Raw genomic sequence first — 13355 nt, 5'->3', positions numbered from 1 at the left:
AGTCTACTTGGTATGGGTTAGTGTCAGGGATTCAGTACTTCGAATGGAAAATTGGAAAATGAATCCAATGTGTATGTAAATATATGCTGCACAAATATCCTCCTGCTCTCATCCAGAAGAATGCCTTGACATTGCCTTCACCCCAAGTAAGACACAATTAGAGGAGAAGAGTTACAAAATCAGTGAATACATATCTGGAATGTAAAATGCTCAGGAGCTCACAACCTTGGAGGTGGTAGAGGAGTTTCCAAAACTAAGGGACAGGGTAAACACTCCACAAACATGGAGCTCTGCTGGCCTAAAAACTTTTTGATAAACTGCCTCTGAGCTTCCGCACTTGAATTATATATTGTTTTCAAAAGATTTGGCTTCCTATGTAGTGAGACCATCAAAGCTGGGTCTACATCTATGTGACCTGGAGGACATGGTTTCTTATTTTCCAATGAACAAGATGAAGCAGTGCTGAATCCTCTCTTTGTAGGTAAACTGAGGCCACTGAAGACAAATTGTGTCCCCGTGTGGACACCGCAGCCATTTGGTCCTCCTCCACATTTTGTGGTTATTTTTCTGCTGCACTGTGAGTTTGGTATTTGTTTCCCGAAATACTAGGAGCTAAACTGGGACACAGTGCTGGAGGGAGTTCTGTCACGTGTGGTGGGTCAGGGTCTACAAGAGAATGCACCAACTAGGCTTCTATCTCTCACTGCTTGCCCCATTGCCCCCATGTCCATATCAACCTCATTCTTCATTTTCCTCTGAAAACTCTCCATATAACAAGATGCCTTTACATATAAGGGTCTGCTGGCTGCACCATGTCAGTTACAAGCCCTTTGGAATCCAATGGTAGATCCACATGGCTCTACCACGGATGTTTTATCAAACACCTCCACACCACTGCTCTAGACCCACTACTCAGCACGCTCCATCTTACTGGCATCTCTGTTCTACACCATTTTCATGAAACTCAGTAAATCAAGGCACTGTCTGGTATACTCATAATCAGCAACAGGACATCCAATGTTTCTCCAGTGCCACCTGGTCATAGGAATTTCAAAAATTTCATGGTATTTATCTAGCCATTTTTCAAGCATGAAGTTGGAGGCAATGGGGGTTTCCACTCATTCAGAAAACATTAAATGGTGAGGAAGCTCATTTCAATGAATTCTCTGGAGAACTCTCACAGGCAAGGCTTCCCAAAGAGTGGAAAAAGGTCACATTAGGTCAGGCCCATTGAGTTCTACAATGTGAGGTCCATGTGTGTTTTGACTCTCAACTATGGCTGCCATTTCTTTAAGAATAAAATCATGTGATATCCTTGCTGAAATTCCCAGGCCTCTGTGGAAATTCACCCGGGGCCTAGGTCTCAGTTTCCAAGAGTGACTTTCATGCGTGGCCTCTTAAAATCCCAACAAAATTCATGGCAATGCTTCTCTGAGTTCAGTTCCAAAACCCAGTCTCTAAGGGGAATGACACCAGATTTCAAGCCCACGTACACCCAGTCATTTTTTCCAATGCCACACAAATGAACAAAATTAAAACCAAAACAAAAACCAAAACACTCCCACATGGCCCTCATCTTATTCCATATAGTCAATCATCTTAACCTCTGGCTGGAGGTTTCCATGAGGGGCGCAGCCCAAGACAGTGTCCAAAATCAGCTCGTTTGCCCCTCATTTGCCTAAAGTCAGGGTAGCCTGGAAACCGTTTCTGTGAATGAGGAGTGAACAAATAAGCCTGCCGTTAATACTTCTGTGTTTCTCCAATTTGAGGCCAACTGAATTTAGGTATCGATTCTTTAGGTGATTTCGAGTCATGCGAAAACACAAGCACCTCTTCAGGGCTTTGAAGAACTCATTTGACCCAAAGAATCCCTATTCTCATTTGATGGAGTGCAGGAACCTAACAGAGGAAAGCAAGAGACTTCATTCACAATGAATGATATTTTTTGCCATTTTGGGTTTGGAAGCTCACATGGGATCATTCTTAAGATCCATCAGGTGCTGAGAATCTAAGTCACAGCCACACACAGCTCCAAGAGTCTGATAAAGACACATCCCTTTCCAAAGCAATTAAGCAAAGAGCCACAGGGGAGGCCCATTCATTTCCATTTGAAAACTGTTTTCTTCAGGCTTCACAAAGGGGTGGCCTGAGGCAAAGACCTTCCAGACATTCAGTGCAACACAACAATAAGTAAGCAAAAGGCCCAAAGCAGGGTTTCTGCACTGAGACTTTCCTGGTCACACTGATATCTGAGTTTTCTGAGATGCTCGCCATTCTCTTCAGCTATCCAGTACGTGGCCATGTCACAGAGCTTGGAGGTGGTACCATTTTGGACACAAATCCATGAGCCTATTCTGGAGAGTGGCCAGAATTCGGGAAGAAAACAACAACTTAGAAAGATAGCAGATGTTGCACATCGATAAGACAAGCTGCAGTCCATTTATATATTGGCAGGATGAATTATGGGAAGATTTATACTAGAGGACACATCCATTAATGCATTCTCTTTTCTAATGTCTACAACAATGGACACAGTGGAATACACAGAAACAGAAACACTCGCCGTGTCAAATGACTTACTAGAAACTGTCCACTCCAAACCAAACAAACCTACTTTCCTATCTATTCTCAGAACATGAGACAAAACAACAAACCCACACGCACTCCCACAAAGGCACCTCCTTCCCCCAAGTAGGTCTGTGACTATCTGGGGTGTCCTCTGACTGGTGGGCCATACTATGTTTTCCCGAAATGTCCTGTCTTCTCTCCGATCTTGTTTCCTTGAACAACTCTGTGAAGAAGTCAGGAAAAAGTGGTTAGCCACTACCTGTTTTCTCAGGAAAGGTCCATCTTCAGAGCTCTCCTGGCATTTGGCCTTCCTCACATCATTAGGTACCAAGAAAACTGACTCTGTCCTTGGTAAATCCAAACAAGTGAGCCCACTGGGACTGGGACTGGGACTGCCTCTGGCTGCCTGGCTTCTTGGCTACCAAGTTAAGAGAGTTCCATCACCAAGGAACTGAGGTATGTCACATTCTTTGGAACTGAATGAGGTCACTGCCTTGGCAACCACTTTGTCCTAACAGTTGCTTCCAAGGGTAACATAAGATGGAGTTTGCCCCTACTTCCTCTGACACTTTCATAAGGTAGAATGTATATCAACCATTGGCACCCTGGAACAGCTCTCCACCCAGGCCTGGTTTGGTCCATGTTCTCTACAATAAGAAGAGAGAGGCCGATTCAGACACATCCCTTCATCCTGACCAGGTTGTTTGCCATGGAAGATGACTTTTGCTCTCTCAGGTGCTTCATACCTGCTTACAACTTCTCCAGGTATGATTTGTGCATGGACATTTGATGTTCTCTTAATGTGGAAGGTCCCCAACTCTCCTGTATTGTAAGAACCACTCTGTCCCTGCTCTTCTGTAAAATGATTGAGGGAACAGTGTATACTGGGGGTTAAAAACAGGTTTGATTTTGGTTATGTATGACTCTGTGCGATGAATAATGGTATTGGGAACCTGAAATATTTACAAGAATATTGAGGTGAAATATAAGTATGAAAACAGAAATCTAGGTATGATTTGAAGCCCAGAAGGGTTCTGCCCTTGATTGGGATACTGAACTTTGAATTATACTTTTGAATTTACTTTGAAATGGGGCGAGTCCTATCTTTATTGAGAGTGCAATTGTAAATATGAATGATGAAATTTGATTGTGTGGGTTGGATAGGGTTCATTGACCTAAGTTTATGAAGTTAATTATTGTGCCTATTATTAGGATTATTGATGCAGTATCTTGAATAAGAAAATATTTACATGCAGCTTCTGTGGATCGAGGGTTTCCTTTGTTAATCAGAATAGGGATAATAGCTAGCATGCTTATTTCTAAGCCTACTCAAGTTAGGAATCAATGCGAACTAAAAAGTGTAATTATGGTTCCGGAAAAGAGAGTGAAATAGATTGTTGAGGAGGTTAGGGGATTAATTAGTACGGGAAGGATATAAACCAACATTTTCGGGGTATGGGCCCGATAGCTTATTTAGCTGACCTTACTGTTTAGGATGTGGTGTAAAAGGTAGCACGAAGAATTTTGAATTCTTAGGATTAGGTTCAATTCCTATAGTTCTAGAAATAAGAGGGTTTAAACCTCTATTATTTACTCTATCAAAGTAATTCTTTTATCAGACATATTTCTTAGATTTGGGGTGGTACGCATGCAGTAATAATTGGAAGAGAAATGTGTCATATGCACAGAGCCAGAGTTAGAGGTAGAAAGTTTTTTCATAAGAGATGTATGAGTTGGTCATAGCGGAATCGAGGATAGGATGCTCGGATTCATAGGAAAGTGGAGGTTAGGATGAGTGTTTTTAGAATAAAGTTTAATGTGAAGGTTTCAGGGAAGATGGGGTCTAGTAGTGCTCCTATGAAAAGGGTGACTGTTAAAGCATTTATTATAATGATGTTAGTGTATTCGGCCATGAAAAATAGGGCGAAGGGGCCGGCTGCGTATTCAACATTAAATCCTGATACAAGTTCTGATTCTCCTTCCGTTAGATCAAATGGAGCTCGGTTAGTTTCTGCTAATGTAGAGATGAATCATATTATTGCTAGGGGTCATGTTGGGAGTAAAAGTCATGTAAATTGTTGAGTAGTGATTAGTGTAGATAGGGTGAAGGATCCATTTATTAGAAGTACTGAGAGAAGAATAATTGCTAGTGTTACTTCGTACGAGATAGTTTGTGCTACGGCTCGCAAAGCTCCGATTAGGGCGTATTTAGAATTGGAGGCTCAGCCAGATCATAAAATTGCGTATACAGCTAGGCTTGAGGTGGCTAGGATAAATAGGATTCCTATATTTATGTTAATGAGGGGTTGGGGTATAGGTAGGGGGATTCATATGGTTAATGCTAGTGTTAGAGCGAGGGTAGGGGCAATAATAAATAATATAATTGATGATGTTAAGGGTTTTATGGGTTCTTTAATGAATAGTTTTATTGCGTCAGCAAACGGTTGGAGTAAACCGTAAGGCCCAACAACATTAGGACCCTTGCGGAGTTGCATGTACCCTAATATTTTTCGTTCGATTAGGGTAAGGAAGGGTATGGCTACTAAGATTGGAATAATCAGAAGTAGGAAGTTTATTATAAACATTAGTGTTAAGAAGAGGAGTTGAATCTCTGGAATAAAGTTTTAAGTCTTACGCAATTACCAGGCTCTGCCATCTTAACAAGCCCTACTCTAGGGCGGGTTGTTTTTAATATTTAATTAAATTAAGATTATTTCATTCATTAAATTAAGGCGTAGATATATAATTGGCCTTATTTCTCTTGTCCTTTCGTACTGGGAGAAATATAATAATAGATAGAAACCGACCTGGATTTCTCCGGTCTGAACTCAGATCACGTAGGACTTTAATCGTTGAACAAACGAACCATTAATAGCGGTTACACCATTTGGATGTCCTGATCCAACATCGAGGTCGTAAACCCTAACTGTCGATATGAACTCTTGAGTAGGATTGCGCTGTTATCCCTAGGGTAACTTGTTCCGTTGATCAATAATTTGGGTCAATTAATGAGTTGTAATTTGGACATGTTATGTCTAGATTATTATCATTCGGAGGCTAGTTTGTACTCCGAGGTCACCCCAACCAAAATCTTTAGTCTATGAGCAATGATTTTAATTCCTTAGATATTGTTAGGATTGTGAGACTGTTAAATTTAAGCTCCATAGGGTCTTCTCGTCTTATTAAAAAATCCCCGCCTCTTCACGGGGAGGTCAATTTCACTGATCAAAAGTAAGAGACAGTTAAACCCTCGTTGAGCCATTCATACTAGTCCTTATTTAAAGAACAAGTGATTGTGCTACCTTTGCACGGTCAGGATACCGCGGCCGTTAAACGTATGTCACTGGGCAGGCAGTGCCTCTAATACTATTTATGCTAGAGGTGATGTTTTTGGTAAACAGGCGAGGTTAGCGTTTGCCGAGTTCCTTTTACTTTTTTTAATCTTTCCCTTATGCATACCAGTGTTGGGTTAACAGTGTTATTGATAATGGTTTTATGATTTATTTAGTGTTATGAAGTTGTTAACTATCAGTGATTTATTCGGTCTGATATAAGCTTATGCAGGGAGAATAATTTCTTGTTACTTATTTTAACATAATTGCTTCTATTAGAAAAATAGATTAGTCCAGTGTTGGTTTAGGAGGTTATTAAAGGAGTCACGTATTAAGTTTTGGTAATTAGGTTAAGCTTTAATGCTTTTTTAATTGATGGCTGCTTTTAGGCCAACTATGGAGGTTGGTAGGTTTACTCTCTAATTAAGGTTTATCCTTTGACTCTAAAGAGCTGTCCCTCTTTAGAATAACATTTAAATTTACATTTGGCTTATTTGTGCTTTAGGTTAATTTAAAGTAGAACTAAAATTCTAATCTGGACAACCAGCTATAACCAGGCTCGGTAGGCTTTTCACCTCTACTTATGAGTCATTCCACTATTTTGCTACATAGACGGATGAGCTCTTGTAAGCTGCTCATAAGTAGCTCGTCTGGTTTCGGGGTGTTTGGCTTAAATTCTTTTTGTCAAGTATTTTCTGGTTAAATCATTATACAAAAGGTAAAAGAGTTAATCTTTGCTTTTTAATACTATAAATTTATTCTTTCATCTTTCCCTTACGGTACTTTCTCTATAGCTCCTAGTATAAATTTCTATCTCCTATACTTTATTGGGGCAAATGTTTTATTTATTGGGTGAATTGTAATTGGAGGTGGGAAAAGGTTGGGCTAGTATTAGTTCAAAATGTTCATAGTGAGTGAAATCTCTCGGGTGTAAGCCGGGTGCTTTAGGTTATTAAGCTACATTTTGGTTTTTCCAAACACACTTTCCAGTATGTTTACCTTGTTACGACTTGCCTCTTCTTACATATTTGGTTAAGTAAATTATTTATCATGTAGTGTGAAAATATATTTGAAGAGGGTGACGGGCGGTGTGTGCGTGCTTTATTGCCCTATTCAGTTAAGCTCTCTATTCTTAACTTACTACTAAATCCGCCTTGTGCTTTGAGTTTCATAAAAGCTATCGTGAAAATTTTTCTAAGATAATAGAAAATGTAGCCCATTGCTTTCCACCTTATAGGCTACACCTTGACCTAACGTATTAATGTAAAATTTTCTTGCTTACTGTTAGACCTTTTTAGGGTTTGCTGCAGATGGCGGTATATAGGCTGATATTTGCTAAAGGTGGTGAGGTGTATCGGGGTTTATCGATTATAGAACAGGCTCCTCTAGAGGGATATAAAGCACCGCCAAGTCCTTTGAGTTTTAGGCTGTTGCTAGTAGTACTCTGGCGAACATTCTTGTTTGTTAAATGTTTATGTTTAGGGCTAAGCATAGTGGGGTATCTAATCCCAGTTTGGGCCTTAGCTATCGTGAATTCAGACGATTTAAGATTACTTTCGCATTTGATTTTCACTATTATCAGGACTTTTTACAGTTTAATAATATTTTAATCTTATTTAATTTATCTCTTAATCACGCTTTACGCCGTATTTTATTAACAGGGGTTAATCGTATGACCGCGGTGGCTGGCACGAAATTTACCAACCCTAGATTTAGCTTAACTTAGTCAAACTTTCGTTTATAGGCTTAATTTTAATTACTGCTGTGTCCCGTGGGGGTGTGGTGGAGCAAGGCGTTATGAGCCACTAGGATAAGTGAACTTGATGCCTGCACCTTTTGATCAGTTAATAGATATAGAGGGCATTCTCACTGGAACGGGGATACTTGCATGTATAAGTTAGCTAGGAGTTAATAAAAAGGCCAGGACCAAACCTGTATGTTTATGGGGTATAGAATACCCATCTAAGCATTTTCAGTGCTTTGCTTTTGAATAAGCTACATTAACATATGAATTTTTAAGAGGTGTGCTTATATAGAGTTTAGGTGAGTAGAGTAATATGTAAGTATTATTGTGTAAAGGTAGTATAATTGCTTATAGTAATTTGATTAAAATTTATTTTGGGTTTCAATCTACTGGGGAAAGAGTTAATAAAATTTTAAGCAGATAAGAAGGTTGAAAATAGGTTTGAAGAAAGATAATTGTTTAAACGTTTATCTTAATTTAGATCTACTATGAGATTTCTGTTTTGACTCTTTTTTTGTCTATCGAGCATTAAGCCCGACTACGGCAGATAGTAGGTATGTAAAGCGAGAATATTGACTAATAAGTCCAGCTACAATTGAGTTGAATGGAACGAGGCCTCTGACGGCCAATGGTGAGTCCCTGCATCCCCCAAAAAATAAAACCACTAAAGGCATGACAGTGCAGTTATGTTGGGTCACGGGCTAGAATGGAACTAATCCATCGTGATGTCTTATTTAAGAGGAACGAGTGGGCGATTATGCGGTTTATGGCCCTGAGGTAGGAACCAGATGCCAGATAAAGTTCATAGTTAGCTACCCCCAAGTTAATATGGGATCAGAGCAAGAAGAGGGACACGGAGTGGGCGAGTAGATGGTTTCACGGAGGGTGGTAGATTATGAGACCAAAGTTGGAAGGGGATAGTCATTTGGACCGAGAAAGATTTATGACTATATGTGGTATGTACCGCTAGTGATATTAATGTGCCATGTACTGGTTACATTTACGTTGGGGTGACTATAGTCGTGCTGGGGAGGATTTGATGTGAAGGGATAATGTATTGTGTTATGTACTATGTGAGTATTATGAACGTGCTTGATATGCATGGTGAGAGTGCTATTAATGTTGATTAAACATATAATGTCCTATGTACATGGATTAGTAATGTCATAATGGGGTAAAGCATTAAATGCACGGTTTACATAGGAGGGCAAATCGTTAAATAAAAGTTAATAGTGAGATAGAAGTCAAAATTTAAGTAATTGGTCGAGTACAGGGAATAGTTTAAGTAAGAAATATCAGCTTTGGGAGTTGAAGGTGGAAAGGTCTATTTTCTTCCCTGATAGGTACTGCTCTAAGAAGTTTATTACTTCATTTTTGGTTTACAAGACCAAGGTAATATATATATATACTATTAGGGCTCTTCATTTGAGGAGTTTGTTTTCGATCAGGCTGACGGTTTTTAGGATTAATAGGATAATGGTGAAGTATAGAATTGATGCTAGTTGGCCAATGATAGTAAATGGGTATTCAACAGGTTGTCCTCCAATTCAGGTTAATGTAAATAGGTCTGCTACTAGAATTCAAAATATACATTGGCTTAGTGGTCGGAATATTATGCTTCGCTGTTTGGCTAGGTGAAGTAGTGGAAAGAGTATTAGGATAAGAATTGAGAAAACTAGGGCTAATACACCTCCTAGTTTATTAGGGATGGATCGGAGGATAGCGTAGGCAAATAAAAAGTATCATTCTGGTTTAATATGGGGTGGGGTACTTAGGGGATTCGCGGGTGTATAATTGTCGGGGTCTCCTAGAAGATCTGGCGAAAATAGAACTAAGGTTATTAAAACCATAATAAGGAGAAGGGCTCCGAGGATGTCTTTAATGGTGTAGTAGGGATGAAATGGAATTTTGTCTGAGTCAGATGTGAGGCCTGAGGGATTGTTTGATCCAGATTCGTGGAGAAAAAGGAGATGGACTATAACTAGGGCTGTGATGATGAATGGGAGAATAAAATGGAATGCGAAGAATCGTGTTAGAGTAGCTTTATCTACTGAGAAACCACCTCAGATTCATTCTACTAGGGTTGTGCCGATGTAAGGGATAGCGGATAAAAGATTAGTAATTACGGTAGCCCCTCAGAATGATATTTGGCCTCAGGGGAGTACATAGCCTATGAATGCTGTAGCTATCACTATAAATAAGAGAATTACTCCGATGTTTCATGTTTCGAAGTAGGAGTATGAGCCGTAGTACAACCCTCGTCCTACGTGGAGGAAAAGGCAGATAAAGAATATTGATGCACCGTTAGCGTGTATATAGCGGATAAGTCAGCCGTAATTTACGTCTCGGCAGATGTGAGTGACTGATGAAAAGGCTGTTATGGTGTCGGATGTGTAGTGTATTGCTAGAAATAAGCCGGTGAGGATTTGAATGGCTAAGCAAAGGCCTAATAGGGATCCAAAGTTTCATCATGTGGAAATGTTAGAAGGTGCGGGTAAATCAATAAAAGAGTGGTTAATAATTTTAATTAAGGGGTGGGTTTTGCGGATGTTTGTCATTAGCGTTTTTATAGTTGAATAACAACGATGATTTTTCATGTCATTAGTCATGGTTAGATTCCATGTAGAAATAATGACATATATTACGTATTTATTGAGTGTGTTTTTTGTTTTGGGCTTTGTGGGGTTTTCTTCAAAGCCTTCTCCTATTTATGGGGGCTTGGGGTTAATTATTAGTGGGGGGATTGGGTGTGGGGTTGTACTGTATTTTGGAGGGTCTTTTTTAGGTTTAATGGTGTTTTTAATTTATTTAGGAGGTATACTAGTGGTGTTTGGTTATACCACGGCTATAGCAACGGAGGAGTATCCGGAGACATGAGGGTCGAATGTAATAATTTGGGGGGCTTTATTATTAGGATTTTTGATAGAGTTTATGATTGTTGTATTTATAGTCTTATATAATGAATTAGAAGTTGTGACTGAGTTTGAGGGTTCAGAGAATTGAATAATGTTTGAGGGAGATGAATTAGGGTTAATTCGTGAGGATTCAATAGGGGTAGCGGCTATGTATAGTTATGGGAGTTGGTTGATGGTTGTGGCTGGCTGATCATTGTTTGTTAGTGTTTTTATTGTTATTGAAGTTACACGTGGAAGTAGAATACGGTCACGATTGCCAGGAGTGTTGAGGCTAGAAATGATATAAAGTATAGTTTGTTGAGGCCTTTTTGGTTAGAGGTTGTGGTGGAGGCTTTTGAGTGGAAATTGGTAGTAGATTTAGGGATGATTTTTTCTAATCAGATTAGGTCTAATAGGGTTGATGAGAGCTTTTGGTCTATAGTGAGATTGAGGTGAGGATTAAATCGGTGGATAATAGTGGGAAAATAGCCTAGTAAGGTTGAAAAGTTTGATAAATTTGAGTATATTTTAGTTTTAAGATAAAGGGTTATTGAGTTTAGTTCTATGGCGATTACAAATCCTAAAATGGTTACTAGTAGTGCTGTAAGTTTTAAGTAGATGGGTATGGTTAGGACTGGGACGCCTGTGGGCGGGATATTAAATGAAAGGATAAATCCTGCGATGATACTGCCAATGAGCAGGCGTTTATTGAATTAAGTAATTGAGGATGATTTTCATTGATAGAAGTTAATACGAAGAATCGAGGTTGTCCTATTAGAGCATAAAAGATGATTCGTGTGCTGTAGACAGCGGTTAGGGAAGTGGCAAGGAGAGTAATAGTAAGGGCTCAGGCGTTGGTATATGACGTGTTTATGGATTCGATGATTAGGTCTTTAGAGTAAAACCCGGTTAAAAAAGGAGTTCCTGTTAGTGCTAGGCTACCAATGATAAGTGATGATGAGGTGAATGGAAGGGCTTTAAATAGTCCTCCTATTTTTCGAATGTCTTGTTCATCATTTAAATTGTGAATAATTGATCCTGAACATATAAATAGTATAGCCTTAAAGAATGCGTGTGTGCAGATATGAAGAAATGCTAAGTAGGGTTGGTTAATACCAATAGTTACTATTATTAACCCCAACTGGCTCGAGGTGGAAAATGCGATGATTTTTTTAATATCATTTTGGGTTAGTGCACAGATAGCAGTGAATAGAGTGGTAATGGCTCCTAAGCATAGAGTAAGTGTTTGAATAGTCTTGTTATGTTCTGTTAGTGGGTGGAAGCGGATGAGGAGGAAAACTCCTGCTACTACTATTGTACTGGAGTGGAGTAGGGCTGACACAGGGGTTGGGCCTTCTATAGCAGAGGGTAATCAGGGGTGAAGACCGAATTGGGAGGATTTTCCTGTAGCAGCTAGAAGTAGTCCTAGTAAAGGAAATAAGGATACATCAGTTATAAAGAGTTGTTGAAGTTCTCACGAGTTTGAGTTAAGTAAGAATCATGCTATAGCTAAAACGAATCCAATATCTCCAATTCGGTTATATAGAATAGCTTGGAGGGCTGCTGTATTGGCGTCTGTGCGACCATACCATCAGCCAATTAATAAGAAAGATATAATGCCTACTCCTTCTCAACCAATAAACAGTTGAAATAAGTTGTTAGATGTAACTAGGATTATTATAGTAATAAGGAATAAGAGGAGATATTTGAAGAAGCGGTTAATAGAGGGGTCAGAATGTATATATCATATTGAGAATTCTATAATGGATCATGTAACGAATAAAGCTACGGGTATGAATAGTAAGGAAAAGTAATCTAGCTTGAAACTTATGGAGAAGGTGAACGTTTGAATGGTAATTCAGTGTCAGTTTGAGATGATAAGTTCATAGTTTGAGTTGATAAATATTAGCGTTGGTATTATACAAAGTGATAATGCGCAAATAATAGAAATTTTTACGTAGTTTGGGTAGTTGTTGTGCTTATAGTGGTCAGTTATAGTAAGGAGGATGGGGAATGAGAGAGTAGCAAGTGATGTAAGGATGAGTGAGGAAAATATGTTAATTACTTTTATTTGGAGTTGCACCAAATTTTTGGTTCCTAAGACCAACGGATTACTGTTATCCTATAAAAGTTGAGAAAGCCGTGGGTGTAATCACGGAGGCATGAATTAGCAGTTCTTGCATACTTTCTTGGTAAATAAGAGGTTATGATTCTCTATTGTTAGATTCACAATCTAAAGTTTTGTTTAAACTATATTTACAGTATAGGTGGCCTAGAATAATGGTAGGGTTGGTAGATAAAACAGCAAGTGGAAAAAGATGGAGGAATATAAGTGTATTTTCTCGTGTGAAAGAAGGGTTAATATTTAATGTATGATATGTAAGTTTTCCTCGTTGTGTTATAATTAGTATATACAGTGAGTAAAGGGCTGTGATTAGTATATTTAGGCCAGTTAAGATAATTGTAACATTTGATCAGGTAAATGATGCTATGATAATAAATAATTCTCCGATTAGGTTAATGGAAGGGGGAAGGGCTATATTGGTTAAAGTAGCTAGGATTCATCATGTAGTTATAAGAGGAAGGATGGACTGTAAACCTCGAGCTAGTGTTATAGTTCGACTATGAATTCGTTCATAATTGGTATTTGCTAAACAGAATAATATTGAAGATGTTAGTCCATGGGCAATTATTAGTGCTGTGGCTCCTATAAAGCTTCAGGGGGTTTGAATTATGATTGCTACAATTACTAGTGCTATATGACTAACTGATGAATAGGCAATGAGAGATTTTAGGTCTGTTTGTCGTAAGCAGATT

The 13355-nt window shown here is 38.9% G+C and overlaps 1 non-coding gene across 1 annotated transcript; it reads right to left on the bottom strand.

Annotated features, from left to right (window-relative positions):
- Positions 1–6866: 6866 nt before the first annotated feature.
- On the bottom strand, positions 6867–7837 carry LOC143641206 (18S ribosomal RNA). The gene has a single exon (XR_013155259.1). It is a non-coding gene; the product is annotated as an 18S ribosomal RNA (ribosomal RNA).
- Between the last annotated feature and the right edge of the window lie 5518 nt (positions 7838–13355).

This window comes from Callospermophilus lateralis, unplaced genomic scaffold (genome assembly GCF_048772815.1).
Source record: "Callospermophilus lateralis isolate mCalLat2 unplaced genomic scaffold, mCalLat2.hap1 Scaffold_892, whole genome shotgun sequence".
Classification (NCBI taxonomy): Eukaryota; Metazoa; Chordata; class Mammalia; order Rodentia; family Sciuridae; genus Callospermophilus; species Callospermophilus lateralis.
Note: the sequence above shows the minus strand (reverse complement) of the source record. Positions and strands in the feature narration are given on the sequence as shown.